We start from the raw sequence: 27,817 nt of genomic DNA on the forward strand, positions 1-27,817 counted from the left end.
ATGTTGTCAACCTCTAGATCCCTTACATGCCTGCACTTTTCGGCTTGCTGCTGCTGCAATCCACGCGTTTTAGATCTGCATAACTCCACCTCTTTAAACACAGCACCTTCACCCCCTGCTGTTCCCACCCGCCTCAACACCGTTGGAAGGGAGGAGAACCAATTAAGGCGGGGGGTGGGGTGGAACGAGCAGCTGTCTACCCTTAGCAGGAGGGCTCCTGATTACATACCTCTCCTGCTGCTGCTGCTGCTGCTGGCTGTCCAGCAGCAGACTGAAGGTGGCTGCTGCTGTGCACAGGTATATAAAGGCTCAGAGCCTATTATGACACGCGCAGCCAGCGCTCCATTGCCACATTCCATCTACTGCAGGCAGGATACCTGGCTGGCTGAATGTCGCTGAGAAGCTCACAGAGACCGCCATAAGCAACAGTTTAACAGAATGCCACAGACTAATCAACCAAACTTTTTGGGTTGGGTTCTCTTTTATAGTCTGCAGGCATTAAATGAAAGAAGTCAGTGTTCCAGCAGAAGGAGACAACGTTTCAGAAAAGGCATTGTAGCAAACCAAAAAAGAAATTTTAAGCGCAGCAGAGTAACCAGCGCACATACCTGTTAGCTCAGGTGAGTTTAAAAGGCTGCTGTTGATAACAAGGGCATTTGCTAAATAGATGGTGTGTGTGCAACAATATACTGAAAGGTCAATTATATTGTGCAGCTTATCTCACCACCTGTAGTTATTTAGGTGAAAGCTCCAAAATGCTTGCCTAATATGTCTGTTTATCCAAAAGGAAGTAAAAAGGGAGAGCTAGAAAGATAGCATTGCATCACATTACATGGCAATGCAATGCACAGTTGCTGAAGTTGAACCAAAATGAGCTTGTAATCTGGCTTCTGCAACTTTGAACATGAAAAATCCAATGAGGAGAAGAAAAGCAAAGCCAAAGAGTCCATCCCAAAATCCGACAAACAAGCAAAATGAACAAAAAACATTGAATTCAATTCTTTCTGATTTTAGAAACTGCATTAAAGAAGGGGTGCACCGGTCCTGGAGATACTGCAATACCAGGTCAATGCGTGGAGTGGACAGAGCAAGCTCTTTTTCCATCTCCCTGTTCTAAAAATCCATTTAATATATGGTCCCCAGATAGGGGACGTATCAGATATTAAACTGATAAGAACAGATACTACACTTGATCTTAGCCAAAAGGCCGAGAAGCGATAACCAGAATTGGTTTCAAACTACGGAGCCACCCAAGGATCCTGAAAAGTCCATTTGTGGAGATGAGCTCCTGGACTCCCGTTAAGAAGACATGTTGTCAACCTCTAGATCCCTTACATGCCTGCACTTTTCGGCTTGCTGCTGCTGCAATCCACGCGTTTTAGATCTGCATAACTCCACCTCTTTAAACACAGCACCTTCACCCCCTGCTGTTCCCACCCGCCTCAACACCGTTGGAAGGGAGGAGAACCAATTAAGGCGGGGGGTGGGGTGGAACGAGCAGCTGTCTACCCTTAGCAGGAGGGCTCCTGATTACATACCTCTCCTGCTGCTGCTGCTGCTGGCTGTCCAGCAGCAGACTGAAGGTGGCTGCTGCTGTGCACAGGTATATAAAGGCTCAGAGCCTATTATGACACGCGCAGCCAGCGTTCCATTGCCACATTCCATCTACTGCAGGCAGGATACCTGGCTGGCTGAATGTCGCTGAGAAGCTCACAGAGACCGCCATAAGCAACAGTTTAACAGAATGCCACAGACTAATCAACCAAACTTTTTGGGTTGGGTTCTCTTTTATAGTCTGCAGGCATTAAATGAAAGAAGTCAGTGTTCCAGCAGAAGGAGACAACGTTTCAGAAAAGGCATTGTAGCAAACCAAAAAAGAAATTTTAAGCGCAGCAGAGTAACCAGCGCACATACCTGTTAGCTCAGGTGAGTTTAAAAGGCTGCTGTTGATAACAAGGGCATTTGCTAAATAGATGGTGTGTGTGCAACAATATACTGAAAGGTCAATTATATTGTGCAGCTTATCTCACCACCTGTAGTTATTTAGGTGAAAGCTCCAAAATGCTTGCCTAATATGTCTGTTTATCCAAAAGGAAGTAAAAAGGGAGAGCTAGAAAGATAGCATTGCATCACATTACATGGCAATGCAATGCACAGTTGCTGAAGTTGAACCAAAATGAGCTTGTAATCTGGCTTCTGCAACTTTGAACATGAAAAATCCAATGAGGAGAAGAAAAGCAAAGCCAAAGAGTCCATCCCAAAATCCGACAAACAAGCAAAATGAACAAAAAACATTGAATTCAATTCTTTCTGATTTTAGAAACTGCATTAAAGAAGGGGTGCACCGGTCCTGGAGATACTGCAATACCAGGTCAATGCGTGGAGTGGACAGAGCAAGCTCTTTTTCCATCTCCCTGTTCTAAAAATCCATTTAATATATGGTCCCCAGATAGGGGACGTATCAGATATTAAACTGATAAGAACAGATACTACACTTGATCTTAGCCAAAAGGCCGAGAAGCGATAACCAGAATTGGTTTCAAACTACGGAGCCACCCAAGGATCCTGAAAAGTCCATTTGTGGAGATGAGCTCCTGGACTCCCGTTAAGAAGACATGTTGTCAACCTCTAGATCCCTTACATGCCTGCACTTTTCGGCTTGCTGCTGCTGCAATCCACGCGTTTTAGATCTGCATAACTCCACCTCTTTAAACACAGCACCTTCACCCCCTGCTGTTCCCACCCGCCTCAACACCGTTGGAAGGGAGGAGAACCAATTAAGGCGGGGGGTGGGGTGGAACGAGCAGCTGTCTACCCTTAGCAGGAGGGCTCCTGATTACATACCTCTCCTGCTGCTGCTGCTGCTGGCTGTCCAGCAGCAGACTGAAGGTGGCTGCTGCTGTGCACAGGTATATAAAGGCTCAGAGCCTATTATGACACGCGCAGCCAGCGTTCCATTGCCACATTCCATCTACTGCAGGCAGGATACCTGGCTGGCTGAATGTCGCTGAGAAGCTCACAGAGACCGCCATAAGCAACAGTTTAACAGAATGCCACAGACTAATCAACCAAACTTTTTGGGTTGGGTTCTCTTTTATAGTCTGCAGGCATTAAATGAAAGAAGTCAGTGTTCCAGCAGAAGGAGACAACGTTTCAGAAAAGGCATTGTAGCAAACCAAAAAAGAAATTTTAAGCGCAGCAGAGTAACCAGCGCACATACCTGTTAGCTCAGGTGAGTTTAAAAGGCTGCTGTTGATAACAAGGGCATTTGCTAAATAGATGGTGTGTGTGCAACAATATACTGAAAGGTCAATTATATTGTGCAGCTTATCTCACCACCTGTAGTTATTTAGGTGAAAGCTCCAAAATGCTTGCCTAATATGTCTGTTTATCCAAAAGGAAGTAAAAAGGGAGAGCTAGAAAGATAGCATTGCATCACATTACATGGCAATGCAATGCACAGTTGCTGAAGTTGAACCAAAATGAGCTTGTAATCTGGCTTCTGCAACTTTGAACATGAAAAATCCAATGAGGAGAAGAAAAGCAAAGCCAAAGAGTCCATCCCAAAATCCGACAAACAAGCAAAATGAACAAAAAACATTGAATTCAATTCTTTCTGATTTTAGAAACTGCATTAAAGAAGGGGTGCACCGGTCCTGGAGATACTGCAATACCAGGTCAATGCGTGGAGTGGACAGAGCAAGCTCTTTTTCCATCTCCCTGTTCTAAAAATCCATTTAATATATGGTCCCCAGATAGGGGACGTATCAGATATTAAACTGATAAGAACAGATACTACACTTGATCTTAGCCAAAAGGCCGAGAAGCGATAACCAGAATTGGTTTCAAACTACGGAGCCACCCAAGGATCCTGAAAAGTCCATTTGTGGAGATGAGCTCCTGGACTCCCGTTAAGAAGACATGTTGTCAACCTCTAGATCCCTTACATGCCTGCACTTTTCGGCTTGCTGCTGCTGCAATCCACGCGTTTTAGATCTGCATAACTCCACCTCTTTAAACACAGCACCTTCACCCCCTGCTGTTCCCACCCGCCTCAACACCGTTGGAAGGGAGGAGAACCAATTAAGGCGGGGGGTGGGGTGGAACGAGCAGCTGTCTACCCTTAGCAGGAGGGCTCCTGATTACATACCTCTCCTGCTGCTGCTGCTGCTGGCTGTCCAGCAGCAGACTGAAGGTGGCTGCTGCTGTGCACAGGTATATAAAGGCTCGGAGCCTATTATGACACGCGCAGCCAGCGTTCCATTGCCACATTCCATCTACTGCAGGCAGGATACCTGGCTGGCTGAATGTCGCTGAGAAGCTCACAGAGACCGCCATAAGCAACAGTTTAACAGAATGCCACAGACTAATCAACCAAACTTTTTGGGTTGGGTTCTCTTTTATAGTCTGCAGGCATTAAATGAAAGAAGTCAGTGTTCCAGCAGAAGGAGACAACGTTTCAGAAAAGGCATTGTAGCAAACCAAAAAAGAAATTTTAAGCGCAGCAGAGTAACCAGCGCACATACCTGTTAGCTCAGGTGAGTTTAAAAGGCTGCTGTTGATAACAAGGGCATTTGCTAAATAGATGGTGTGTGTGCAACAATATACTGAAAGGTCAATTATATTGTGCAGCTTATCTCACCACCTGTAGTTATTTAGGTGAAAGCTCCAAAATGCTTGCCTAATATGTCTGTTTATCCAAAAGGAAGTAAAAAGGGAGAGCTAGAAAGATAGCATTGCATCACATTACATGGCAATGCAATGCACAGTTGCTGAAGTTGAACCAAAATGAGCTTGTAATCTGGCTTCTGCAACTTTGAACATGAAAAATCCAATGAGGAGAAGAAAAGCAAAGCCAAAGAGTCCATCCCAAAATCCGACAAACAAGCAAAATGAACAAAAAACATTGAATTCAATTCTTTCTGATTTTAGAAACTGCATTAAAGAAGGGGTGCACCGGTCCTGGAGATACTGCAATACCAGGTCAATGCGTGGAGTGGACAGAGCAAGCTCTTTTTCCATCTCCCTGTTCTAAAAATCCATTTAATATATGGTCCCCAGATAGGGGACGTATCAGATATTAAACTGATAAGAACAGATACTACACTTGATCTTAGCCAAAAGGCCGAGAAGCGATAACCAGAATTGGTTTCAAACTACGGAGCCACCCAAGGATCCTGAAAAGTCCATTTGTGGAGATGAGCTCCTGGACTCCCGTTAAGAAGACATGTTGTCAACCTCTAGATCCCTTACATGCCTGCACTTTTCGGCTTGCTGCTGCTGCAATCCACGCATTTTAGATCTGCATAACTCCACCTCTTTAAACACAGCACCTTCACCCCCTGCTGTTCCCACCCGCCTCAACACCGTTGGAAGGGAGGAGAACCAATTAAGGCGGGGGGTGGGGTGGAACGAGCAGCTGTCTACCCTTAGCAGGAGGGCTCCTGATTACATACCTCTCCTGCTGCTGCTGCTGGCTGTCCAGCAGCAGACTGAAGGTGGCTGCTGCTGTGCACAGGTATATAAAGGCTCAGAGCCTATTATGACACGCGCAGCCAGCGTTCCATTGCCACATTCCATCTACTGCAGGCAGGATACCTGGCTGGCTGAATGTCGCTGAGAAGCTCACAGAGACCGCCATAAGCAACAGTTTAACAGAATGCCACAGACTAATCAACCAAACTTTTTGGGTTGGGTTCTCTTTTATAGTCTGCAGGCATTAAATGAAAGAAGTCAGTGTCCCAGCAGAAGGAGATAACGTTTCAGAAAAGGCATTGTAGCAAACCAAAAAAGAAATTTTAAGCGCAGCAGAGTAACCAGCGCACATACCTGTTAGCTCAGGTGAGTTTAAAAGGCTGCTGTTGATAACAAGGGCATTTGCTAAATAGATGGTGTGTGTGCAACAATATACTGAAAGGTCAATTATATTGTGCAGCTTATCTCACCACCTGTAGTTATTTAGGTGAAAGCTCCAAAATGCTTGCCTAATATGTCTGTTTATCCAAAAGGAAGTAAAAAGGGAGAGCTAGAAAGATAGCATTGCATCACATTACATGGCAATGCAATGCACAGTTGCTGAAGTTGAACCAAAATGAGCTTGTAATCTGGCTTCTGCAACTTTGAACATGAAAAATCCAATGAGGAGAAGAAAAGCAAAGCCAAAGAGTCCATCCCAAAATCCGACAAACAAGCAAAATGAACAAAAAACATTGAATTCAATTCTTTCTGATTTTAGAAACTGCATTAAAGAAGGGGTGCACCGGTCCTGGAGATACTGCAATACCAGGTCAATGCGTGGAGTGGACAGAGCAAGCTCTTTTTCCATCTCCCTGTTCTAAAAATCCATTTAATATATGGTCCCCAGATAGGGGACGTATCAGATATTAAACTGATAAGAACAGATACTACACTTGATCTTAGCCAAAAGGCCGAGAAGCGATAACCAGAATTGGTTTCAAACTACGGAGCCACCCAAGGATCCTGAAAAGTCCATTTGTGGAGATGAGCTCCTGGACTCCCGTTAAGAAGACATGTTGTCAACCTCTAGATCCCTTACATGCCTGCACTTTTCGGCTTGCTGCTGCTGCAATCCACGCGTTTTAGATCTGCATAACTCCACCTCTTTAAACACAGCACCTTCACCCCCTGCTGTTCCCACCCGCCTCAACACCGTTGGAAGGGAGGAGAACCAATTAAGGCGGGGGGTGGGGTGGAACGAGCAGCTGTCTACCCTTAGCAGGAGGGCTCCTGATTACATACCTCTCCTGCTGCTGCTGCTGGCTGTCCAGCAGCAGACTGAAGGTGGCTGCTGCTGTGCACAGGTATATAAAGGCTCAGAGCCTATTATGACACGCGCAGCCAGCGTTCCATTGCCACATTCCATCTACTGCAGGCAGGATACCTGGCTGGCTGAATGTCGCTGAGAAGCTCACAGAGACCGCCATATGCAACAGTTTAACAGAATGCCACAGACTAATCAACCAAACTTTTTGGGTTGGGTTCTCTTTTATAGTCTGCAGGCATTAAATGAAAGAAGTCAGTGTTCCAGCAGAAGGAGACAACGTTTCAGAAAAGGCATTGTAGCAAACCAAAAAAGAAATTTTAAGCGCAGCAGAGTAACCAGCGCACATACCTGTTAGCTCAGGTGAGTTTAAAAGGCTGCTGTTGATAACAAGGGCATTTGCTAAATAGATGGTGTGTGTGCAACAATATACTGAAAGGTCAATTATATTGTGCAGCTTATCTCACCACCTGTAGTTATTTAGGTGAAAGCTCCAAAATGCTTGCCTAATATGTCTGTTTATCCAAAAGGAAGTAAAAAGGGAGAGCTAGAAAGATAGCATTGCATCACATTACATGGCAATGCAATGCACAGTTGCTGAAGTTGAACCAAAATGAGCTTGTAATCTGGCTTCTGCAACTTTGAACATGAAAAATCCAATGAGGAGAAGAAAAGCAAAGCCAAAGAGTCCATCCCAAAATCCGACAAACAAGCAAAATGAACAAAAAACATTGAATTCAATTCTTTCTGATTTTAGAAACTGCATTAAAGAAGGGGTGCACCGGTCCTGGAGATACTGCAATACCAGGTCAATGCGTGGAGTGAACAGAGCAAGCTCTTTTTCCATCTCCCTGTTCTAAAAATCCATTTAATATATGGTCCCCAGATAGGGGACGTATCAGATATTAAACTGATAAGAACAGATACTACACTTGATCTTAGCCAAAAGGCCGAGAAGCGATAACCAGAATTGGTTTCAAACTACGGAGCCACCCAAGGATCCTGAAAAGTCCATTTGTGGAGATGAGCTCCTGGACTCCCGTTAAGAAGACATGTTGTCAACCTCTAGATCCCTTACATGCCTGCACTTTTCGGCTTGCTGCTGCTGCAATCCACGCGTTTTAGATCTGCATAACTCCACCTCTTTAAACACAGCACCTTCACCCCCTGCTGTTCCCACCCGCCTCAACACCGTTGGAAGGGAGGAGAACCAATTAAGGCGGGGGGTGGGGTGGAACGAGCAGCTGTCTACCCTTAGCAGGAGGGCTCCTGATTACATACCTCTCCTGCTGCTGCTGCTGCTGGCTGTCCAGCAGCAGACTGAAGGTGGCTGCTGCTGTGCACAGGTATATAAAGGCTCAGAGCCTATTATGACACGCGCAGCCAGCGTTCCATTGCCACATTCCATCTACTGCAGGCAGGATACCTGGCTGGCTGAATGTCGCTGAGAAGCTCACAGAGACCGCCATAAGCAACAGTTTAACAGAATGCCACAGACTAATCAACCAAACTTTTTGGGTTGGGTTCTCTTTTATAGTCTGCAGGCATTAAATGAAAGAAGTCAGTGTCCCAGCAGAAGGAGACAACGTTTCAGAAAAGGCATTGTAGCAAACCAAAAAAGAAATTTTAAGCGCAGCAGAGTAACCAGCGCACATACCTGTTAGCTCAGGTGAGTTTAAAAGGCTGCTGTTGATAACAAGGGCATTTGCTAAATAGATGGTGTGTGTGCAACAATATACTGAAAGGTCAATTATATTGTGCAGCTTATCTCACCACCTGTAGTTATTTAGGTGAAAGCTCCAAAATGCTTGCCTAATATGTCTGTTTATCCAAAAGGAAGTAAAAAGGGAGAGCTAGAAAGATAGCATTGCATCACATTACATGGCAATGCAATGCACAGTTGCTGAAGTTGAACCAAAATGAGCTTGTAATCTGGCTTCTGCAACTTTGAACATGAAAAATCCAATGAGGAGAAGAAAAGCAAAGCCAAAGAGTCCATCCCAAAATCCGACAAACAAGCAAAATGAACAAAAAACATTGAATTCAATTCTTTCTGATTTTAGAAACTGCATTAAAGAAGGGGTGCACCGGTCCTGGAGATACTGCAATACCAGGTCAATGCGTGGAGTGGACAGAGCAAGCTCTTTTTCCATCTCCCTGTTCTAAAAATCCATTTAATATATGGTCCCCAGATAGGGGACGTATCAGATATTAAACTGATAAGAACAGATACTACACTTGATCTTAGCCAAAAGGCCGAGAAGCGATAACCAGAATTGGTTTCAAACTACGGAGCCACCCAAGGATCCTGAAAAGTCCATTTGTGGAGATGAGCTCCTGGACTCCCGTTAAGAAGACATGTTGTCAACCTCTAGATCCCTTACATGCCTGCACTTTTCGGCTTGCTGCTGCTGCAATCCACGCGTTTTAGATCTGCATAACTCCACCTCTTTAAACACAGCACCTTCACCCCCTGCTGTTCCCACCCGCCTCAACACCGTTGGAAGGGAGGAGAACCAATTAAGGCGGGGGGTGGGGTGGAACGAGCAGCTGTCTACCCTTAGCAGGAGGGCTCCTGATTACATACCTCTCCTGCTGCTGCTGCTGGCTGTCCAGCAGCAGACTGAAGGTGGCTGCTGCTGTGCACAGGTATATAAAGGCTCAGAGCCTATTATGACACGCGCAGCCAGCGTTCCATTGCCACATTCCATCTACTGCAGGCAGGATACCTGGCTGGCTGAATGTCGCTGAGAAGCTCACAGAGACCGCCATAAGCAACAGTTTAACAGAATGCCACAGACTAATCAACCAAACTTTTTGGGTTGGGTTCTCTTTTATAGTCTGCAGGCATTAAATGAAAGAAGTCAGTGTTCCAGCAGAAGGAGACAACGTTTCAGAAAAGGCATTGTAGCAAACCAAAAAAGAAATTTTAAGCGCAGCAGAGTAACCAGCGCACATACCTGTTAGCTCAGGTGAGTTTAAAAGGCTGCTGTTGATAACAAGGGCATTTGCTAAATAGATGGTGTGTGTGCAACAATATACTGAAAGGTCAATTATATTGTGCAGCTTATCTCACCACCTGTAGTTATTTAGGTGAAAGCTCCAAAATGCTTGCCTAATATGTCTGTTTATCCAAAAGGAAGTAAAAAGGGAGAGCTAGAAAGATAGCATTGCATCACATTACATGGCAATGCAATGCACAGTTGCTGAAGTTGAACCAAAATGAGCTTGTAATCTGGCTTCTGCAACTTTGAACATGAAAAATCCAATGAGGAGAAGAAAAGCAAAGCCAAAGAGTCCATCCCAAAATCCGACAAACAAGCAAAATGAACAAAAAACATTGAATTCAATTCTTTCTGATTTTAGAAACTGCATTAAAGAAGGGGTGCACCGGTCCTGGAGATACTGCAATACCAGGTCAATGCGTGGAGTGGACAGAGCAAGCTCTTTTTCCATCTCCCTGTTCTAAAAATCCATTTAATATATGGTCCCCAGATAGGGGACGTATCAGATATTAAACTGATAAGAACAGATACTACACTTGATCTTAGCCAAAAGGCCGAGAAGCGATAACCAGAATTGGTTTCAAACTACGGAGCCACCCAAGGATCCTGAAAAGTCCATTTGTGGAGATGAGCTCCTGGACTCCCGTTAAGAAGACATGTTGTCAACCTCTAGATCCCTTACATGCCTGCACTTTTCGGCTTGCTGCTGCTGCAATCCACGCGTTTTAGATCTGCATAACTCCACCTCTTTAAACACAGCACCTTCACCCCCTGCTGTTCCCACCCGCCTCAACACCGTTGGAAGGGAGGAGAACCAATTAAGGCGGGGGGTGGGGTGGAACGAGCAGCTGTCTACCCTTAGCAGGAGGGCTCCTGATTACATACCTCTCCTGCTGCTGCTGCTGCTGGCTGTCCAGCAGCAGACTGAAGGTGGCTGCTGCTGTGCACAGGTATATAAAGGCTCAGAGCCTATTATGACACGCGCAGCCAGCGTTCCATTGCCACATTCCATCTACTGCAGGCAGGATACCTGGCTGGCTGAATGTCGCTGAGAAGCTCACAGAGACCGCCATAAGCAACAGTTTAACAGAATGCCACAGACTAATCAACCAAACTTTTTGGGTTGGGTTCTCTTTTATAGTCTGCAGGCATTAAATGAAAGAAGTCAGTGTTCCAGCAGAAGGAGACAACGTTTCAGAAAAGGCATTGTAGCAAACCAAAAAAGAAATTTTAAGCGCAGCAGAGTAACCAGCGCACATACCTGTTAGCTCAGGTGAGTTTAAAAGGCTGCTGTTGATAACAAGGGCATTTGCTAAATAGATGGTGTGTGTGCAACAATATACTGAAAGGTCAATTATATTGTGCAGCTTATCTCACCACCTGTAGTTATTTAGGTGAAAGCTCCAAAATGCTTGCCTAATATGTCTGTTTATCCAAAAGGAAGTAAAAAGGGAGAGATAGAAAGATAGCATTGCATCACATTACATGGCAATGCAATGCACAGTTGCTGAAGTTGAACCAAAATGAGCTTGTAATCTGGCTTCTGCAACTTTGAACATGAAAAATCCAATGAGGAGAAGAAAAGCAAAGCCAAAGAGTCCATCCCAAAATCCGACAAACAAGCAAAATGAACAAAAAACATTGAATTCAATTCTTTCTGATTTTAGAAACTGCATTAAAGAAGGGGTGCACCGGTCCTGGAGATACTGCAATACCAGGTCAATGCGTGGAGTGGACAGAGCAAGCTCTTTTTCCATCTCCCTGTTCTAAAAATCCATTTAATATATGGTCCCCAGATAGGGGACGTATCAGATATTAAACTGATAAGAACAGATACTACACTTGATCTTAGCCAAAAGGCCGAGAAGCGATAACCAGAATTGGTTTCAAACTACGGAGCCACCCAAGGATCCTGAAAAGTCCATTTGTGGAGATGAGCTCCTGGACTCCCGTTAAGAAGACATGTTGTCAACCTCTAGATCCCTTACATGCCTGCACTTTTCGGCTTGCTGCTGCTGCAATCCACGCGTTTTAGATCTGCATAACTCCACCTCTTTAAACACAGCACCTTCACCCCCTGCTGTTCCCACCCGCCTCAACACCGTTGGAAGGGAGGAGAACCAATTAAGGCGGGGGGTGGGGTGGAACGAGCAGCTGTCTACCCTTAGCAGGAGGGCTCCTGATTACATACCTCTCCTGCTGCTGCTGCTGCTGGCTGTCCAGCAGCAGACTGAAGGTGGCTGCTGCTGTGCACAGGTATATAAAGGCTCAGAGCCTATTATGACACGCGCAGCCAGCGTTCCATTGCCACATTCCATCTACTGCAGGCAGGATACCTGGCTGGCTGAATGTCGCTGAGAAGCTCACAGAGACCGCCATAAGCAACAGTTTAACAGAATGCCACAGACTAATCAACCAAACTTTTTGGGTTGGGTTCTCTTTTATAGTCTGCAGGCATTAAATGAAAGAAGTCAGTGTTCCAGCAGAAGGAGACAACGTTACAGAAAAGGCATTGTAGCAAACCAAAAAAGAAATTTTAAGCGCAGCAGAGTAACCAGCGCACATACCTGTTAGCTCAGGTGAGTTTAAAAGGCTGCTGTTGGTAACAAGGGCATTTGCTAAATAGATGGTGTGTGTGCAACAATATACTGAAAGGTCAATTATATTGTGCAGCTTATCTCACCACCTGTAGTTATTTAGGTGAAAGCTCCAAAATGCTTGCCTAATATGTCTGTTTATCCAAAAGGAAGTAAAAAGGGAGAGCTAGAAAGATAGCATTGCATCACATTACATGGCAATGCAATGCACAGTTGCTGAAGTTGAACCAAAATGAGCTTGTAATCTGGCTTCTGCAACTTTGAACATGAAAAATCCATTGAGGAGAAGAAAAGCAAAGCCAAAGAGTCCATCCCAAAATCCGACAAACAAGCAAAATGAACAAAAAACATTGAATTCAATTCTTTCTGATTTTAGAAACTGCATTAAAGAAGGGGTGCACCGGTCCTGGAGATACTGCAATACCAGGTCAATGCGTGGAGTGGACAGAGCAAGCTCTTTTTCCATCTCCCTGTTCTAAAAATCCATTTAATATATGGTCCCCAGATAGGGGACGTATCAGATATTAAACTGATAAGAACAGATACTACACTTGATCTTAGCCAAAAGGCCGAGAAGCGATAACCAGAATTGGTTTCAAACTACGGAGCCACCCAAGGATCCTGAAAAGTCCATTTGTGGAGATGAGCTCCTGGACTCCCGTTAAGAAGACATGTTGTCAACCTCTAGATCCCTTACATGCCTGCACTTTTCGGCTTGCTGCTGCTGCAATCCACGCGTTTTAGATCTGCATAACTCCACCTCTTTAAACACAGCACCTTCACCCCCTGCTGTTCCCACCCGCCTCAACACCGTTGGAAGGGAGGAGAACCAATTAAGGCGGGGGGTGGGGTGGAACGAGCAGCTGTCTACCCTTAGCAGGAGGGCTCCTGATTACATACCTCTCCTGCTGCTGCTGCTGCTGGCTGTCCAGCAGCAGACTGAAGGTGGCTGCTGCTGTGCACAGGTATATAAAGGCTCAGAGCCTATTATGACACGCGCAGCCAGCGTTCCATTGCCACATTCCATCTACTGCAGGCAGGATACCTGGCTGGCTGAATGTCGCTGAGAAGCTCACAGAGACCGCCATAAGCAACAGTTTAACAGAATGCCACAGACTAATCAACCAAACTTTTTGGGTTGGGTTCTCTTTTATAGTCTGCAGGCATTAAATGAAAGAAGTCAGTGTTCCAGCAGAAGGAGACAACGTTTCAGAAAAGGCATTGTAGCAAACCAAAAAAGAAATTTTAAGCGCAGCAGAGTAACCAGCGCACATACCTGTTAGCTCAGGTGAGTTTAAAAGGCTGCTGTTGATAACAAGGGCATTTGCTAAATAGATGGTGTGTGTGCAACAATATACTGAAAGGTCAATTATATTGTGCAGCTTATCTCACCACCTGTAGTTATTTAGGTGAAAGCTCCAAAATGCTTGCCTAATATGTCTGTTTATCCAAAAGGAAGTAAAAAGGGAGAGCTAGAAAGATAGCATTGCATCACATTACATGGCAATGCAATGCACAGTTGCTGAAGTTGAACCAAAATGAGCTTGTAATCTGGCTTCTGCAACTTTGAACATGAAAAATCCAATGAGGAGAAGAAAAGCAAAGCCAAAGAGTCCATCCCAAAATCCGACAAACAAGCAAAATGAACAAAAAACATTGAATTCAATTCTTTCTGATTTTAGAAACTGCATTAAAGAAGGGGTGCACCGGTCCTGGAGATACTGCAATACCAGGTCAATGCGTGGAGTGGACAGAGCAAGCTCTTTTTCCATCTCCCTGTTCTAAAAATCCATTTAATATATGGTCCCCAGATAGGGGACGTATCAGATATTAAACTGATAAGAACAGATACTACACTTGATCTTAGCCAAAAGGCCGAGAAGCGATAACCAGAATTGGTTTCAAACTACGGAGCCACCCAAGGATCCTGAAAAGTCCATTTGTGGAGATGAGCTCCTGGACTCCCGTTAAGAAGACATGTTGTCAACCTCTAGATCCCTTACATGCCTGCACTTTTCGGCTTGCTGCTGCTGCAATCCACGCGTTTTAGATCTGCATAACTCCACCTCTTTAAACACAGCACCTTCACCCCCTGCTGTTCCCACCCGCCTCAACACCGTTGGAAGGGAGGAGAACCAATTAAGGCGGGGGGTGGGGTGGAACGAGCAGCTGTCTACCCTTAGCAGGAGGGCTCCTGATTACATACCTCTCCTGCTGCTGCTGCTGCTGGCTGTCCAGCAGCAGACTGAAGGTGGCTGCTGCTGTGCACAGGTATATAAAGGCTCAGAGCCTATTATGACACGCGCAGCCAGCGTTCCATTGCCACATTCCATCTACTGCAGGCAGGATACCTGGCTGGCTGAATGTCGCTGAGAAGCTCACAGAGACCGCCATAAGCAACAGTTTAACAGAATGCCACAGACTAATCAACCAAACTTTTTGGGTTGGGTTCTCTTTTATAGTCTGCAGGCATTAAATGAAAGAAGTCAGTGTTCCAGCAGAAGGAGACAACGTTTCAGAAAAGGCATTGTAGCAAACCAAAAAAGAAATTTTAAGCGCAGCAGAGTAACCAGCGCACATACCTGTTAGCTCAGGTGAGTTTAAAAGGCTGCTGTTGATAACAAGGGCATTTGCTAAATAGATGGTGTGTGTGCAACAATATACTGAAAGGTCAATTATATTGTGCAGCTTATCTCACCACCTGTAGTTATTTAGGTGAAAGCTCCAAAATGCTTGCCTAATATGTCTGTTTATCCAAAAGGAAGTAAAAAGGGAGAGCTAGAAAGATAGCATTGCATCACATTACATGGCAATGCAATGCACAGTTGCTGAAGTTGAACCAAAATGAGCTTGTAATCTGGCTTCTGCAACTTTGAACATGAAAAATCCAATGAGGAGAAGAAAAGCAAAGCCAAAGAGTCCATCCCAAAATCCGACAAACAAGCAAAATGAACAAAAAACATTGAATTCAATTCTTTCTGATTTTAGAAACTGCATTAAAGAAGGGGTGCACCGGTCCTGGAGATACTGCAATACCAGGTCAATGCGTGGAGTGGACAGAGCAAGCTCTTTTTCCATCTCCCTGTTCTAAAAATCCATTTAATATATGGTCCCCAGATAGGGGACGTATCAGATATTAAACTGATAAGAACAGATACTACACTTGATCTTAGCCAAAAGGCCGAGAAGCGATAACCAGAATTGGTTTCAAACTACGGAGCCACCCAAGGATCCTGAAAAGTCCATTTGTGGAGATGAGCTCCTGGACTCCCGTTAAGAAGACATGTTGTCAACCTCTAGATCCCTTACATGCCTGCACTTTTCGGCTTGCTGCTGCTGCAATCCACGCGTTTTAGATCTGCATAACTCCACCTCTTTAAACACAGCACCTTCACCCCCTGCTGTTCCCACCCGCCTCAACACCGTTGGAAGGGAGGAGAACCAATTAAGGCGGGGGGTGGGGTGGAACGAGCAGCTGTCTACCCTTAGCAGGAGGGCTCCTGATTACATACCTCTCCTGCTGCTGCTGCTGCTGGCTGTCCAGCAGCAGACTGAAGGTGGCTGCTGCTGTGCACAGGTATATAAAGGCTCAGAGCCTATTATGACACGCGCAGCCAGCGTTCCATTGCCACATTCCATCTACTGCAGGCAGGATACCTGGCTGGCTGAATGTCGCTGAGAAGCTCACAGAGACCGCCATAAGCAACAGTTTAACAGAATGCCACAGACTAATCAACCAAACTTTTTGGGTTGGGTTCTCTTTTATAGTCTGCAGGCATTAAATGAAAGAAGTCAGTGTTCCAGCAGAAGGAGACAACGTTTCAGAAAAGGCATTGTAGCAAACCAAAAAAGAAATTTTAAGCGCAGCAGAGTAACCAGCGCACATACCTGTTAGCTCAGGTGAGTTTAAAAGGCTGCTGTTGATAACAAGGGCATTTGCTAAATAGATGGTGTGTGTGCAACAATATACTGAAAGGTCAATTATATTGTGCAGCTTATCTCACCACCTGTAGTTATTTAGGTGAAAGCTCCAAAATGCTTGCCTAATATGTCTGTTTATCCAAAAGGAAGTAAAAAGGGAGAGCTAGAAAGATAGCATTGCATCACATTACATGGCAATGCAATGCACAGTTGCTGAAGTTGAACCAAAATGAGCTTGTAATCTGGCTTCTGCAACTTTGAACATGAAAAATCCAATGAGGAGAAGAAAAGCAAAGCCAAAGAGTCCATCCCAAAATCCGACAAACAAGCAAAATGAACAAAAAACATTGAATTCAATTCTTTCTGATTTTAGAAACTGCATTAAAGAAGGGGTGCACCGGTCCTGGAGATACTGCAATACCAGGTCAATGCGTGGAGTGGACAGAGCAAGCTCTTTTTCCATCTCCCTGTTCTAAAAATCCATTTAATATATGGTCCCCAGATAGGGGACGTATCAGATATTAGACTGATAAGAACAGATACTACACTTGATCTTAGCCAAAAGACCGAGAAGCGATAACCAGAATTGGTTTCAAACTACGGAGCCACCCAAGGATCCTGAAAAGTCCATTTGTGGAGATGAGCTCCTGGACTCCCGTTAAGAAGACATGTTGTCAACCTCTAGATCCCTTACATGCCTGCACTTTTCGGCTTGCTGCTGCTGCAATCCACGCGTTTTAGATCTGCATAACTCCACCTCTTTAAACACAGCACCTTCACCCCCTGCTGTTCCCACCCGCCTCAACACCGTTGGAAGGGAGGAGAACCAATTAAGGCGGGGGGTGGGGTGGAACGAGCAGCTGTCTACCCTTAGCAGGAGGGCTCCTGATTACATACCTCTCCTGCTGCTGCTGCTGCTGGCTGTCCAGCAGCAGACTGAAGGTGGCTGCTGCTGTGCACAGGTATATAAAGGCTCAGAGCCTATTATGACACGCGCAGCCAGCGTTCCATTGCCACATTCCATCTACTGCAGGCAGGATACCTGGCTGGCTGAATGTCGCTGAGAAGCTCACAGAGACCGCCATAAGCAACAGTTTAACAGAATGCCACAGACTAATCAACCAAACTTTTTGGGTTGGGTTCTCTTTTATAGTCTGCAGGCATTAAATGAAAGAAGTCAGTGTTCCAGCAGAAGGAGACAACGTTTCAGAAAAGGCATTGTAGCAAACCAAAAAAGAAATTTTAAGCGCAGCAGAGTAACCAGCGCACATACCTGTTAGCTCAGGTGAGTTTAAAAGGCTGCTGTTGATAACAAGGGCATTTGCTAAATAGATGGTGTGTGTGCAACAATATACTGAAAGGTCAATTATATTGTGCAGCTTATCTCACCACCTGTAGTTATTTAGGTGAAAGCTCCAAAATGCTTGCCTAATATGTCTGTTTATCCAAAAGGAAGTAAAAAGGGAGAGCTAGAAAGATAGCATTGCATCACATTACATGGCAATGCAATGCACAGTTGCTGAAGTTGAACCAAAATGAGCTTGTAATCTGGCTTCTGCAACTTTGAACATGAAAAATCCAATGAGGAGAAGAAAAGCAAAGCCAAAGAGTCCATCCCAAAATCCGACAAACAAGCAAAATGAACAAAAAACATTGAATTCAATTCTTTCTGATTTTAGAAACTGCATTAAAGAAGGGGTGCACCGGTCCTGGAGATACTGCAATACCAGGTCAATGCGTGGAGTGGACAGAGCAAGCTCTTTTTCCATCTCCCTGTTCTAAAAATCCATTTAATATATGGTCCCCAGATAGGGGACGTATCAGATATTAAACTGATAAGAACAGATACTACACTTGATCTTAGCCAAAAGGCCGAGAAGCGATAACCAGAATTGGTTTCAAACTACGGAGCCACCCAAGGATCCTGAAAAGTCCATTTGTGGAGATGAGCTCCTGGACTCCCGTTAAGAAGACATGTTGTCAACCTCTAGATCCCTTACATGCCTGCACTTTTCGGCTTGCTGCTGCTGCAATCCACGCGTTTTAGATCTGCATAACTCCACCTCTTTAAACACAGCACCTTCACCCCCTGCTGTTCCCACCCGCCTCAACACCGTTGGAAGGGAGGAGAACCAATTAAGGCGGGGAGTGGGGTGGAACGAGCAGCTGTCTACCCTTAGCAGGAGGGCTCCTGATTACATACCTCTCCTGCTGCTGCTGCTGCTGGCTGTCCAGCAGCAGACTGAAGGTGGCTGCTGCTGTGCACAGGTATATAAAGGCTCAGAGCCTATTATGACACGCGCAGCCAGCGTTCCATTGCCACATTCCATCTACTGCAGGCAGGATACCTGGCTGGCTGAATGTCGCTGAGAAGCTCACAGAGACCGCCATAAGCAACAGTTTAACAGAATGCCACAGACTAATCAACCAAACTTTTTGGGTTGGGTTCTCTTTTATAGTCTGCAGGCATTAAATGAAAGAAGTCAGTGTTCCAGCAGAAGGAGACAACGTTTCAGAAAAGGCATTGTAGCAAACCAAAAAAGAAATTTTAAGCGCAGCAGAGTAACCAGCGCACATACCTGTTAGCTCAGGTGAGTTTAAAAGGCTGCTGTTGATAACAAGGGCATTTGCTAAATAGATGGTGTGTGTGCAACAATATACTGAAAGGTCAATTATATTGTGCAGCTTATCTCACCACCTGTAGTTATTTAGGTGAAAGCTCCAAAATGCTTGCCTAATATGTCTGTTTATCCAAAAGGAAGTAAAAAGGGAGAGCTAGAAAGATAGCATTGCATCACATTACATGGCAATGCAATGCACAGTTGCTGAAGTTGAACCAAAATGAGCTTGTAATCTGGCTTCTGCAACTTTGAACATGAAAAATCCAATGAGGAGAAGAAAAGCAAAGCCAAAGAGTCCATCCCAAAATCCGACAAACAAGCAAAATGAACAAAAAACATTGAATTCAATTCTTTCTGATTTTAGAAACTGCATTAAAGAAGGGGTGCACCGGTCCTGGAGATACTGCAATACCAGGTCAATGCGTGGAGTGGACAGAGCAAGCTCTTTTTCCATCTCCCTGTTCTAAAAATCCATTTAATATATGGTCCCCAGATAGGGGACGTATCAGATATTAAACTGATAAGAACAGATACTACACTTGATCTTAGCCAAAAGGCCGAGAAGCGATAACCAGAATTGGTTTCAAACTACGGAGCCACCCAAGGATCCTGAAAAGTCCATTTGTGGAGATGAGCTCCTGGACTCCCGTTAAGAAGACATGTTGTCAACCTCTAGATCCCTTACATGCCTGCACTTTTCGGCTTGCTGCTGCTGCAATCCACGCGTTTTAGATCTGCATAACTCCACCTCTTTAAACACAGCACCTTCACCCCCTGCTGTTCCCACCCGCCTCAACACCGTTGGAAGGGAGGAGAACCAATTAAGGCGGGGGGTGGGGTGGAACGAGCAGCTGTCTACCCTTAGCAGGAGGGCTCCTGATTACATACCTCTCCTGCTGCTGCTGCTGCTGGCTGTTCAGCAGCAGACTGAAGGTGGCTGCTGCTGTGCACAGGTATATAAAGGCTCAGAGCCTATTATGACACGCGCAGCCAGCGTTCCATTGCCACATTCCATCTACTGCAGGCAGGATACCTGGCTGGCTGAATGTCGCTGAGAAGCTCACAGAGACCGCCATAAGCAACAGTTTAACAGAATGCCACAGACTAATCAACCAAACTTTTTGGGTTGGGTTCTCTTTTATAGTCTGCAGGCATTAAATGAAAGAAGTCAGTGTTCCAGCAGAAGGAGACAACGTTTCAGAAAAGGCATTGTAGCAAACCAAAAAAGAAATTTTAAGCGCAGCAGAGTAACCAGCGCACATACCTGTTAGCTCAGGTGAGTTTAAAAGGCTGCTGTTGATAACAAGGGCATTTGCTAAATAGATGGTGTGTGTGCAACAATATACTGAAAGGTCAATTATATTGTGCAGCTTATCTCACCACCTGTAGTTATTTAGGTGAAAGCTCCAAAATGCTTGCCTAATATGTCTGTTTATCCAAAAGGAAGTAAAAAGGGAGAGCTAGAAAGATAGCATTGCATCACATTACATGGCAATGCAATGCACAGTTGCTGAAGTTGAACCAAAATGAGCTTGTAATCTGGCTTCTGCAACTTTGAACATGAAAAATCCAATGAGGAGAAGAAAAGCAAAGCCAAAGAGTCCATCCCAAAATCCGACAAACAAGCAAAATGAACAAAAAACATTGAATTCAATTCTTTCTGATTTTAGAAACTGCATTAAAGAAGGGGTGCACCGGTCCTGGAGATACTGCAATACCAGGTCAATGCGTGGAGTGGACAGAGCAAGCTCTTTTTCCATCTCCCTGTTCTAAAAATCCATTTAATATATGGTCCCCAGATAGGGGACGTATCAGATATTAAACTGATAAGAACAGATACTACACTTGATCTTAGCCAAAAGGCCGAGAAGCGATAACCAGAATTGGTTTCAAACTACGGAGCCACCCAAGGATCCTGAAAAGTCCATTTGTGGAGATGAGCTCCTGGACTCCCGTTAAGAAGACATGTTGTCAACCTCTAGATCCCTTACATGCCTGCACTTTTCGGCTTGCTGCTGCTGCAATCCACGCGTTTTAGATCTGCATAACTCCACCTCTTTAAACACAGCACCTTCACCCCCTGCTGTTCCCACCCGCCTCAACACCGTTGGAAGGGAGGAGAACCAATTAAGGCGGGGGGTGGGGTGGAACGAGCAGCTGTCTACCCTTAGCAGGAGGGCTCCTGATTACATACCTCTCCTGCTGCTGCTGCTGCTGGCTGTCCAGCAGCAGACTGAAGGTGGCTGCTGCTGTGCACAGGTATATAAAGGCTCAGAGCCTATTATGACACGCGCAGCCAGCGTTCCATTGCCACATTCCATCTACTGCAGGCAGGATACCTGGCTGGCTGAATGTCGCTGAGAAGCTCACAGAGACCGCCATAAGCAACAGTTTAACAGAATGCCACAGACTAATCAACCAAACTTTTTGGGTTGGGTTCTCTTTTATAGTCTGCAGGCATTAAATGAAAGAAGTCAGTGTTCCAGCAGAAGGAGACAACGTTTCAGAAAAGGCATTGTAGCAAACCAAAAAAGAAATTTTAAGCGCAGCAGAGTAACCAGCGCACATACCTGTTAGCTCAGGTGAGTTTAAAAGGCTGCTGTTGATAACAAGGGCATTTGCTAAATAGATGGTGTGTGTGCAACAATATACTGAAAGGTCAATTATATTGTGCAGCTTATCTCACCACCTGTAGTTATTTAGGTGAAAGCTCCAAAATGCTTGCCTAATATGTCTGTTTATCCAAAAGGAAGTAAAAAGGGAGAGCTAGAAAGATAGCATTGCATCACATTACATGGCAATGCAATGCACAGTTGCTGAAGTTGAACCAAAATGAGCTTGTAATCTGGCTTCTGCAACTTTGAACATGAAAAATCCAATGAGGAGAAGAAAAGCAAAGCCAAAGAGTCCATCCCAAAATCCGACAAACAAGCAAAATGAACAAAAAACATTGAATTCAATTCTTTCTGATTTTAGAAACTGCATTAAAGAAGGGGTGCACCGGTCCTGGAGATACTGCAATACCAGGTCAATGCGTGGAGTGGACAGAGCAAGCTCTTTTTCCATCTCCCTGTTCTAAAAATCCATTTAATATATGGTCCCCAGATAGGGGACGTATCAGATATTAAACTGATAAGAACAGATACTACACTTGATCTTAGCCAAAAGGCCGAGAAGCGATAACCAGAATTGGTTTCAAACTACGGAGCCACCCAAGGATCCTGAAAAGTCCATTTGTGGAGATGAGCTCCTGGACTCCCGTTAAGAAGACATGTTGTCAACCTCTAGATCCCTTACATGCCTGCACTTTTCGGCTTGCTGCTGCTGCAATCCACGCGTTTCAGATCTGCATAACTCCACCTCTTTAAACACAGCACCTTCACCCCCTGCTGTTCCCACCCGCCTCAACACCGTTGGAAGGGAGGAGAACCAATTAAGGCGGGGGGTGGGGTGGAACGAGCAGCTGTCTACCCTTAGCAGGAGGGCTCCTGATTACATACCTCTCCTGCTGCTGCTGCTGCTGGCTGTCCAGCAGCAGACTGAAGGTGGCTGCTGCTGTGCACAGGTATATAAAGGCTCAGAGCCTATTATGACATGCGCAGCCAGCGTTCCATTGCCACATTCCATCTACTGCAGGCAGGATACCTGGCTGGCTGAATGTCGCTGAGAAGCTCACAGAGACCGCCATAAGCAACAGTTTAACAGAATGCCACAGACTAATCAACCAAACTTTTTGGGTTGGGTTCTCTTTTATAGTCTGCAGGCATTAAATGAAAGAAGTCAGTGTTCCAGCAGAAGGAGACAACGTTTCAGAAAAGGCATTGTAGCAAACCAAAAAAGAAATTTTAAGCGCAGCAGAGTAACCAGCGCACATACCTGTTAGCTCAGGTGAGTTTAAAAGGCTGCTGTTGATAACAAGGGCATTTGCTAAATAGATGGTGTGTGTGCAACAATATACTGAAAGGTCAATTATATTGTGCAGCTTATCTCACCACCTGTAGTTATTTAGGTGAAAGCTCCAAAATGCTTGCCTAATATGTCTGTTTATCCAAAAGGAAGTAAAAAGGGAGAGCTAGAAAGATAGCATTGCATCACATTACATGGCAATGCAATGCACAGTTGCTGAAGTTGAACCAAAATGAGCTTGTAATCTGGCTTCTGCAACTTTGAACATGAAAAATCCAATGAGGAGAAGAAAAGCAAAGCCAAAGAGTCCATCCCAAAATCCGACAAACAAGCAAAATGAACAAAAAACATTGAATTCAATTCTTTCTGATTTTAGAAACTGCATTAAAGAAGGGGTGCACCGGTCCTGGAGATACTGCAATACCAGGTCAATGCGTGGAGTGGACAGAGCAAGCTCTTTTTCCATCTCCCTGTTCTAAAAATCCATTTAATATATGGTCCCCAGATAGGGGACGTATCAGATATTAAACTGATAAGAACAGATACTACACTTGATCTTAGCCAAAAGGCCGAGAAGCGATAACCAGAATTGGTTTCAAACTACGGAGCCACCCAAGGATCCTGAAAAGTCCATTTGTGGAGATGAGCTCCTGGACTCCCGTTAAGAAGACATGTTGTCAACCTCTAGATCCCTTACATGCCTGCACTTTTCGGCTTGCTGCTGCTGCAATCCACGCGTTTTAGATCTGCATAACTCCACCTCTTTAAACACAGCACCTTCACCCCTGCTGTTCCCACCCGCCTCAACACCGTTGGAAGGGAGGAGAACCAATTAAGGCGGGGGGTGGGGTGGAACGAGCAGCTGTCTACCCTTAGCAGGAGGGCTCCTGATTACATACCTCTCCTGCTGCTGCTGCTGCTGGCTGTCCAGCAGCAGACTGAAGGTGGCTGCTGCTGTGCACAGGTATATAAAGGCTCAGAGCCTATTATGACACGCGCAGCCAGCGTTCCATTGCCACATTCCATCTACTGCAGGCAGGATACCTGGCTGGCTGAATGTCGCTGAGAAGCTCACAGAGACCGCCATAAGCAACAGTTTAACAGAATGCCACAGACTAATCAACCAAACTTTTTGGGTTGGGTTCTCTTTTATAGTCTGCAGGCATTAAATGAAAGAAGTCAGTGTTCCAGCAGAAGGAGACAACGTTTCAGAAAAGGCATTGTAGCAAACCAAAAAAGAAATTTTAAGCGCAGCAGAGTAACCAGCGCACATACCTGTTAGCTCAGGTGAGTTTAAAAGGCTGCTGTTGATAACAAGGGCATTTGCTAAATAGATGGTGTGTGTGCAACAATATACTGAAAGGTCAATTATATTGTGCAGCTTATCTCACCACCTGTAGTTATTTAGGTGAAAGCTCCAAAATGCTTGCCTAATATGTCTGTTTATCCAAAAGGAAGTAAAAAGGGAGAGCTAGAAAGATAGCATTGCATCACATTACATGGCAATGCAATGCACAGTTGCTGAAGTTGAACCAAAATGAGCTTGTAATCTGGCTTCTGCAACTTTGAACATGAAAAATCCAATGAGGAGAAGAAAAGCAAAGCCAAAGAGTCCATCCCAAAATCCGACAAACAAGCAAAATGAACAAAAAACATTGAATTCAATTCTTTCTGATTTTAGAAACTGCATTAAAGAAGGGGTGCACCGGTCCTGGAGATACTGCAATACCAGGTCAATGCGTGGAGTGGACAGAGCAAGCTCTTTTTCCATCTCCCTGTTCTAAAAATCCATTTAATATATGGTCCCCAGATAGGGGACGTATCAGATATTAAACTGATAAGAACAGATACTACACTTGATCTTAGCCAAAAGGCCGAGAAGCGATAACCAGAATTGGTTTCAAACTACGGAGCCACCCAAGGATCCTGAAAAGTCCATTTGTGGAGATGAGCTCCTGGACTCCCGTTAAGAAGACATGTTGTCAACCTCTAGATCCCTTACATGCCTGCACTTTTCGGCTTGCTGCTGCTGCAATCCACGCGTTTTAGATCTGCATAACTCCACCTCTTTAAACACAGCACCTTCACCCCCTGCTGTTCCCACCCGCCTCAACACCGTTGGAAGGGAGGAGAACCAATTAAGGCGGGGGGTGGGGTGGAACGAGCAGCTGTCTACCCTTAGCAGGAGGGCTCCTGATTACATACCTCTCCTGCTGCTGCTGCTGCTGGCTGTCCAGCAGCAGACTGAAGGTGGCTGCTGCTGTGCACAGGTATATAAAGGCTCAGAGCCTATTATGACACGCGCAGCCAGCGTTCCATTGCCACATTCCATCTACTGCAGGCAGGATACCTGGCTGGCTGAATGTCGCTGAGAAGCTCACAGAGACCGCCATAAGCAACAGTTTAACAGAATGCCACAGACTAATCAACCAAACTTTTTGGGTTGGGTTCTCTTTTATAGTCTGCAGGCATTAAATGAAAGAAGTCAGTGTTCCAGCAGAAGGAGACAACGTTTCAGAAAAGGCATTGTAGCAAACCAAAAAAGAAATTTTAAGCGCAGCAGAGTAACCAGCGCACATACCTGTTAGCTCAGGTGAGTTTAAAAGGCTGCTGTTGATAACAAGGGCATTTGCTAAATAGATGGTGTGTGTGCAACAATATACTGAAAGGTCAATTATATTGTGCAGCTTATCTCACCACCTGTAGTTATTTAGGTGAAAGCTCCAAAATGCTTGCCTAATATGTCTGTTTATCCAAAAGGAAGTAAAAAGGGAGAGCTAGAAAGATAGCATTGCATCACATTACATGGCAATGCAATGCACAGTTGCTGAAGTTGAACCAAAATGAGCTTGTAATCTGGCTTCTGCAACTTTGAACATGAAAAATCCAATGAGGAGAAGAAAAGCAAAGCCAAAGAGTCCATCCCAAAATCCGACAAACAAGCAAAATGAACAAAAAACATTGAATTCAATTCTTTCTGATTTTAGAAACTGCATTAAAGAAGGGGTGCACCGGTCCTGGAGATACTGCAATACCAGGTCAATGCGTGGAGTGGACAGAGCAAGCTCTTTTTCCATCTCCCTGTTCTAAAAATCCATTTAATATATGGTCCCCAGATAGGGGACGTATCAGATATTAAACTGATAAGAACAGATACTACACTTGATCTTAGCCAAAAGGCCGAGAAGCGATAACCAGAATTGGTTTCAAACTACGGAGCCACCCAAGGATCCTGAAAAGTCCATTTGTGGAGATGAGCTCCTGGACTCCCGTTAAGAAGACATGTTGTCAACCTCTAGATCCCTTACATGCCTGCACTTTTCGGCTTGCTGCTGCTGCAATCCACGCGTTTTAGATCTGCATAACTCCACCTCTTTAAACACAGCACCTTCACCCCCTGCTGTTCCCACCCACCTCAACACCGTTGGAAGGGAGGAGAACCAATTAAGGCGGGGGGTGGGGTGGAACGAGCAGCTGTCTACCCTTAGCAGGAGGGCTCCTGATTACATACCTCTCCTGCTGCTGCTGCTGCTGGCTGTCCAGCAGCAGACTGAAGGTGGCTGCTGCTGTGCACAGGTATATAAAGGCTCAGAGCCTATTATGACACGCGCAGCCAGCGTTCCATTGCCACATTCCATCTACTGCAGGCAGGATACCTGGCTGGCTGAATGTCGCTGAGAAGCTCACAGAGACCGCCATAAGCAACAGTTTAACAGAATGCCACAGACTAATCAACCAAACTTTTTGGGTTGGGTTCTCTTTTATAGTCTGCAGGCATTAAATGAAAGAAGTCAGTGTTCCAGCAGAAGGAGACAACGTTTCAGAAAAGGCATTGTAGCAAACCAAAAAATAAATTTTAAGCGCAGCAGAGTAACCAGCGCACATACCTGTTAGCTCAGGTGAGTTTAAAAGGCTGCTGTTGATAACAAGGGCATTTGCTAAATAGATGGTGTGTGTGCAACAATATACTGAAAGGTCAATTATATTGTGCAGCTTATCTCACCACCTGTAGTTATTTAGGTGAAAGCTCCAAAATGCTTGCCTAATATGTCTGTTTATCCAAAAGGAAGTAAAAAGGGAGAGCTAGAAAGATAGCATTGCATCACATTACATGGCAATGCAATGCACAGTTGCTGAAGTTGAACCAAAATGAGCTTGTAATCTGGCTTCTGCAACTTTGAACATGAAAAATCCAATGAGGAGAAGAAAAGCAAAGCCAAAGAGTCCATCCCAAAATCCGACAAACAAGCAAAATGAACAAAAAACATTGAATTCAATTCTTTCTGATTTTAGAAACTGCATTAAAGAAGGGGTGCACCGGTCCTGGAGATACTGCAATACCAGGTCAATGCGTGGAGTGGACAGAGCAAGCTCTTTTTCCATCTCCCTGTTCTAAAAATCCATTTAATATATGGTCCCCAGATAGGGGACGTATCAGATATTAAACTGATAAGAACAGATACTACACTTGATCTTAGCCAAAAGGCCGAGAAGCGATAACCAGAATTGGTTTCAAACTACGGAGCCACCCAAGGATCCTGAAAAGTCCATTTGTGGAGATGAGCTCCTGGACTCCCGTTAAGAAGACATGTTGTCAACCTCTAGATCCCTTACATGCCTGCACTTTTCGGCTTGCTGCTGCTGCAATCCACGCGTTTTAGATCTGCATAACTCCACCTCTTTAAACACAGCACCTTCACCCCCTGCTGTTCCCACCCGCCTCAACACCGTTGGAAGGGAGGAGAACCAATTAAGGCGGGGGGTGGGGTGGAACGAGCAGCTGTCTACGCTTAGCAGGAGGGCTCCTGATTACATACCTCTCCTGCTGCTGCTGCTGCTGGCTGTCCAGCAGCAGACTGAAGGTGGCTGCTGCTGTGCACAGGTATATAAAGGCTCAGAGCCTATTATGACACGCGCAGCCAGCGTTCCATTGCCACATTCCATCTACTGCAGGCAGGATACCTGGCTGGCTGAATGTCGCTGAGA

The 27,817-nt window shown here is 45.1% G+C and overlaps 21 non-coding genes across 21 annotated transcripts; all 21 read right to left on the minus strand.

Annotated features, from left to right (window-relative positions):
* Positions 1-1,028: 1,028 nt before the first annotated feature.
* On the minus strand, positions 1,029-1,219 carry LOC141179316 (U2 spliceosomal RNA). The gene has a single exon (XR_012255343.1). It is a non-coding gene; the product is annotated as a U2 spliceosomal RNA (small nuclear RNA).
* Positions 1,220-2,334: 1,115 nt separating this feature from the next.
* LOC141179317 (U2 spliceosomal RNA) lies at positions 2,335-2,525 on the minus strand. The gene has a single exon (XR_012255344.1). It is a non-coding gene; the product is annotated as a U2 spliceosomal RNA (small nuclear RNA).
* A 1,115-nt stretch (positions 2,526-3,640) lies between these two features.
* Positions 3,641-3,831, minus strand: LOC141179318 (U2 spliceosomal RNA). Its single transcript, XR_012255345.1, has one exon. It is a non-coding gene; the product is annotated as a U2 spliceosomal RNA (small nuclear RNA).
* A 1,115-nt stretch (positions 3,832-4,946) lies between these two features.
* LOC141179319 (U2 spliceosomal RNA) lies at positions 4,947-5,137 on the minus strand. Its single transcript, XR_012255346.1, has one exon. It is a non-coding gene; the product is annotated as a U2 spliceosomal RNA (small nuclear RNA).
* A 1,112-nt stretch (positions 5,138-6,249) lies between these two features.
* Positions 6,250-6,440, minus strand: LOC141179320 (U2 spliceosomal RNA). Its single transcript, XR_012255347.1, has one exon. It is a non-coding gene; the product is annotated as a U2 spliceosomal RNA (small nuclear RNA).
* Positions 6,441-7,552: 1,112 nt separating this feature from the next.
* On the minus strand, positions 7,553-7,743 carry LOC141179434 (U2 spliceosomal RNA). Its single transcript, XR_012255450.1, has one exon. It is a non-coding gene; the product is annotated as a U2 spliceosomal RNA (small nuclear RNA).
* Positions 7,744-8,858: 1,115 nt separating this feature from the next.
* On the minus strand, positions 8,859-9,049 carry LOC141179322 (U2 spliceosomal RNA). The gene has a single exon (XR_012255349.1). It is a non-coding gene; the product is annotated as a U2 spliceosomal RNA (small nuclear RNA).
* A 1,112-nt stretch (positions 9,050-10,161) lies between these two features.
* LOC141179323 (U2 spliceosomal RNA) lies at positions 10,162-10,352 on the minus strand. Its single transcript, XR_012255350.1, has one exon. It is a non-coding gene; the product is annotated as a U2 spliceosomal RNA (small nuclear RNA).
* A 1,115-nt stretch (positions 10,353-11,467) lies between these two features.
* Positions 11,468-11,658, minus strand: LOC141179325 (U2 spliceosomal RNA). The gene has a single exon (XR_012255351.1). It is a non-coding gene; the product is annotated as a U2 spliceosomal RNA (small nuclear RNA).
* Positions 11,659-12,773: 1,115 nt separating this feature from the next.
* LOC141179326 (U2 spliceosomal RNA) lies at positions 12,774-12,964 on the minus strand. Its single transcript, XR_012255352.1, has one exon. It is a non-coding gene; the product is annotated as a U2 spliceosomal RNA (small nuclear RNA).
* A 1,115-nt stretch (positions 12,965-14,079) lies between these two features.
* Positions 14,080-14,270, minus strand: LOC141179327 (U2 spliceosomal RNA). Its single transcript, XR_012255353.1, has one exon. It is a non-coding gene; the product is annotated as a U2 spliceosomal RNA (small nuclear RNA).
* A 1,115-nt stretch (positions 14,271-15,385) lies between these two features.
* LOC141179328 (U2 spliceosomal RNA) lies at positions 15,386-15,576 on the minus strand. Its single transcript, XR_012255354.1, has one exon. It is a non-coding gene; the product is annotated as a U2 spliceosomal RNA (small nuclear RNA).
* A 1,115-nt stretch (positions 15,577-16,691) lies between these two features.
* On the minus strand, positions 16,692-16,882 carry LOC141179639 (U2 spliceosomal RNA). Its single transcript, XR_012255635.1, has one exon. It is a non-coding gene; the product is annotated as a U2 spliceosomal RNA (small nuclear RNA).
* A 1,115-nt stretch (positions 16,883-17,997) lies between these two features.
* On the minus strand, positions 17,998-18,188 carry LOC141179329 (U2 spliceosomal RNA). Its single transcript, XR_012255355.1, has one exon. It is a non-coding gene; the product is annotated as a U2 spliceosomal RNA (small nuclear RNA).
* Positions 18,189-19,303: 1,115 nt separating this feature from the next.
* Positions 19,304-19,494, minus strand: LOC141179330 (U2 spliceosomal RNA). Its single transcript, XR_012255356.1, has one exon. It is a non-coding gene; the product is annotated as a U2 spliceosomal RNA (small nuclear RNA).
* Positions 19,495-20,609: 1,115 nt separating this feature from the next.
* On the minus strand, positions 20,610-20,800 carry LOC141179331 (U2 spliceosomal RNA). The gene has a single exon (XR_012255357.1). It is a non-coding gene; the product is annotated as a U2 spliceosomal RNA (small nuclear RNA).
* Positions 20,801-21,915: 1,115 nt separating this feature from the next.
* LOC141179332 (U2 spliceosomal RNA) lies at positions 21,916-22,106 on the minus strand. Its single transcript, XR_012255358.1, has one exon. It is a non-coding gene; the product is annotated as a U2 spliceosomal RNA (small nuclear RNA).
* A 1,115-nt stretch (positions 22,107-23,221) lies between these two features.
* On the minus strand, positions 23,222-23,412 carry LOC141179334 (U2 spliceosomal RNA). The gene has a single exon (XR_012255360.1). It is a non-coding gene; the product is annotated as a U2 spliceosomal RNA (small nuclear RNA).
* A 1,114-nt stretch (positions 23,413-24,526) lies between these two features.
* LOC141179336 (U2 spliceosomal RNA) lies at positions 24,527-24,717 on the minus strand. Its single transcript, XR_012255361.1, has one exon. It is a non-coding gene; the product is annotated as a U2 spliceosomal RNA (small nuclear RNA).
* Positions 24,718-25,832: 1,115 nt separating this feature from the next.
* LOC141179337 (U2 spliceosomal RNA) lies at positions 25,833-26,023 on the minus strand. Its single transcript, XR_012255362.1, has one exon. It is a non-coding gene; the product is annotated as a U2 spliceosomal RNA (small nuclear RNA).
* Positions 26,024-27,138: 1,115 nt separating this feature from the next.
* On the minus strand, positions 27,139-27,329 carry LOC141179338 (U2 spliceosomal RNA). Its single transcript, XR_012255363.1, has one exon. It is a non-coding gene; the product is annotated as a U2 spliceosomal RNA (small nuclear RNA).
* Positions 27,330-27,817: the final 488 nt, after the last annotated feature.

This window comes from Phyllobates terribilis, unplaced genomic scaffold (genome assembly GCF_046119375.1).
Source record: "Phyllobates terribilis strain yellow unplaced genomic scaffold, ASM4611937v1 Scaffold_30__1_contigs__length_15301838, whole genome shotgun sequence".
Classification (NCBI taxonomy): Eukaryota; Metazoa; Chordata; class Amphibia; order Anura; family Dendrobatidae; genus Phyllobates; species Phyllobates terribilis.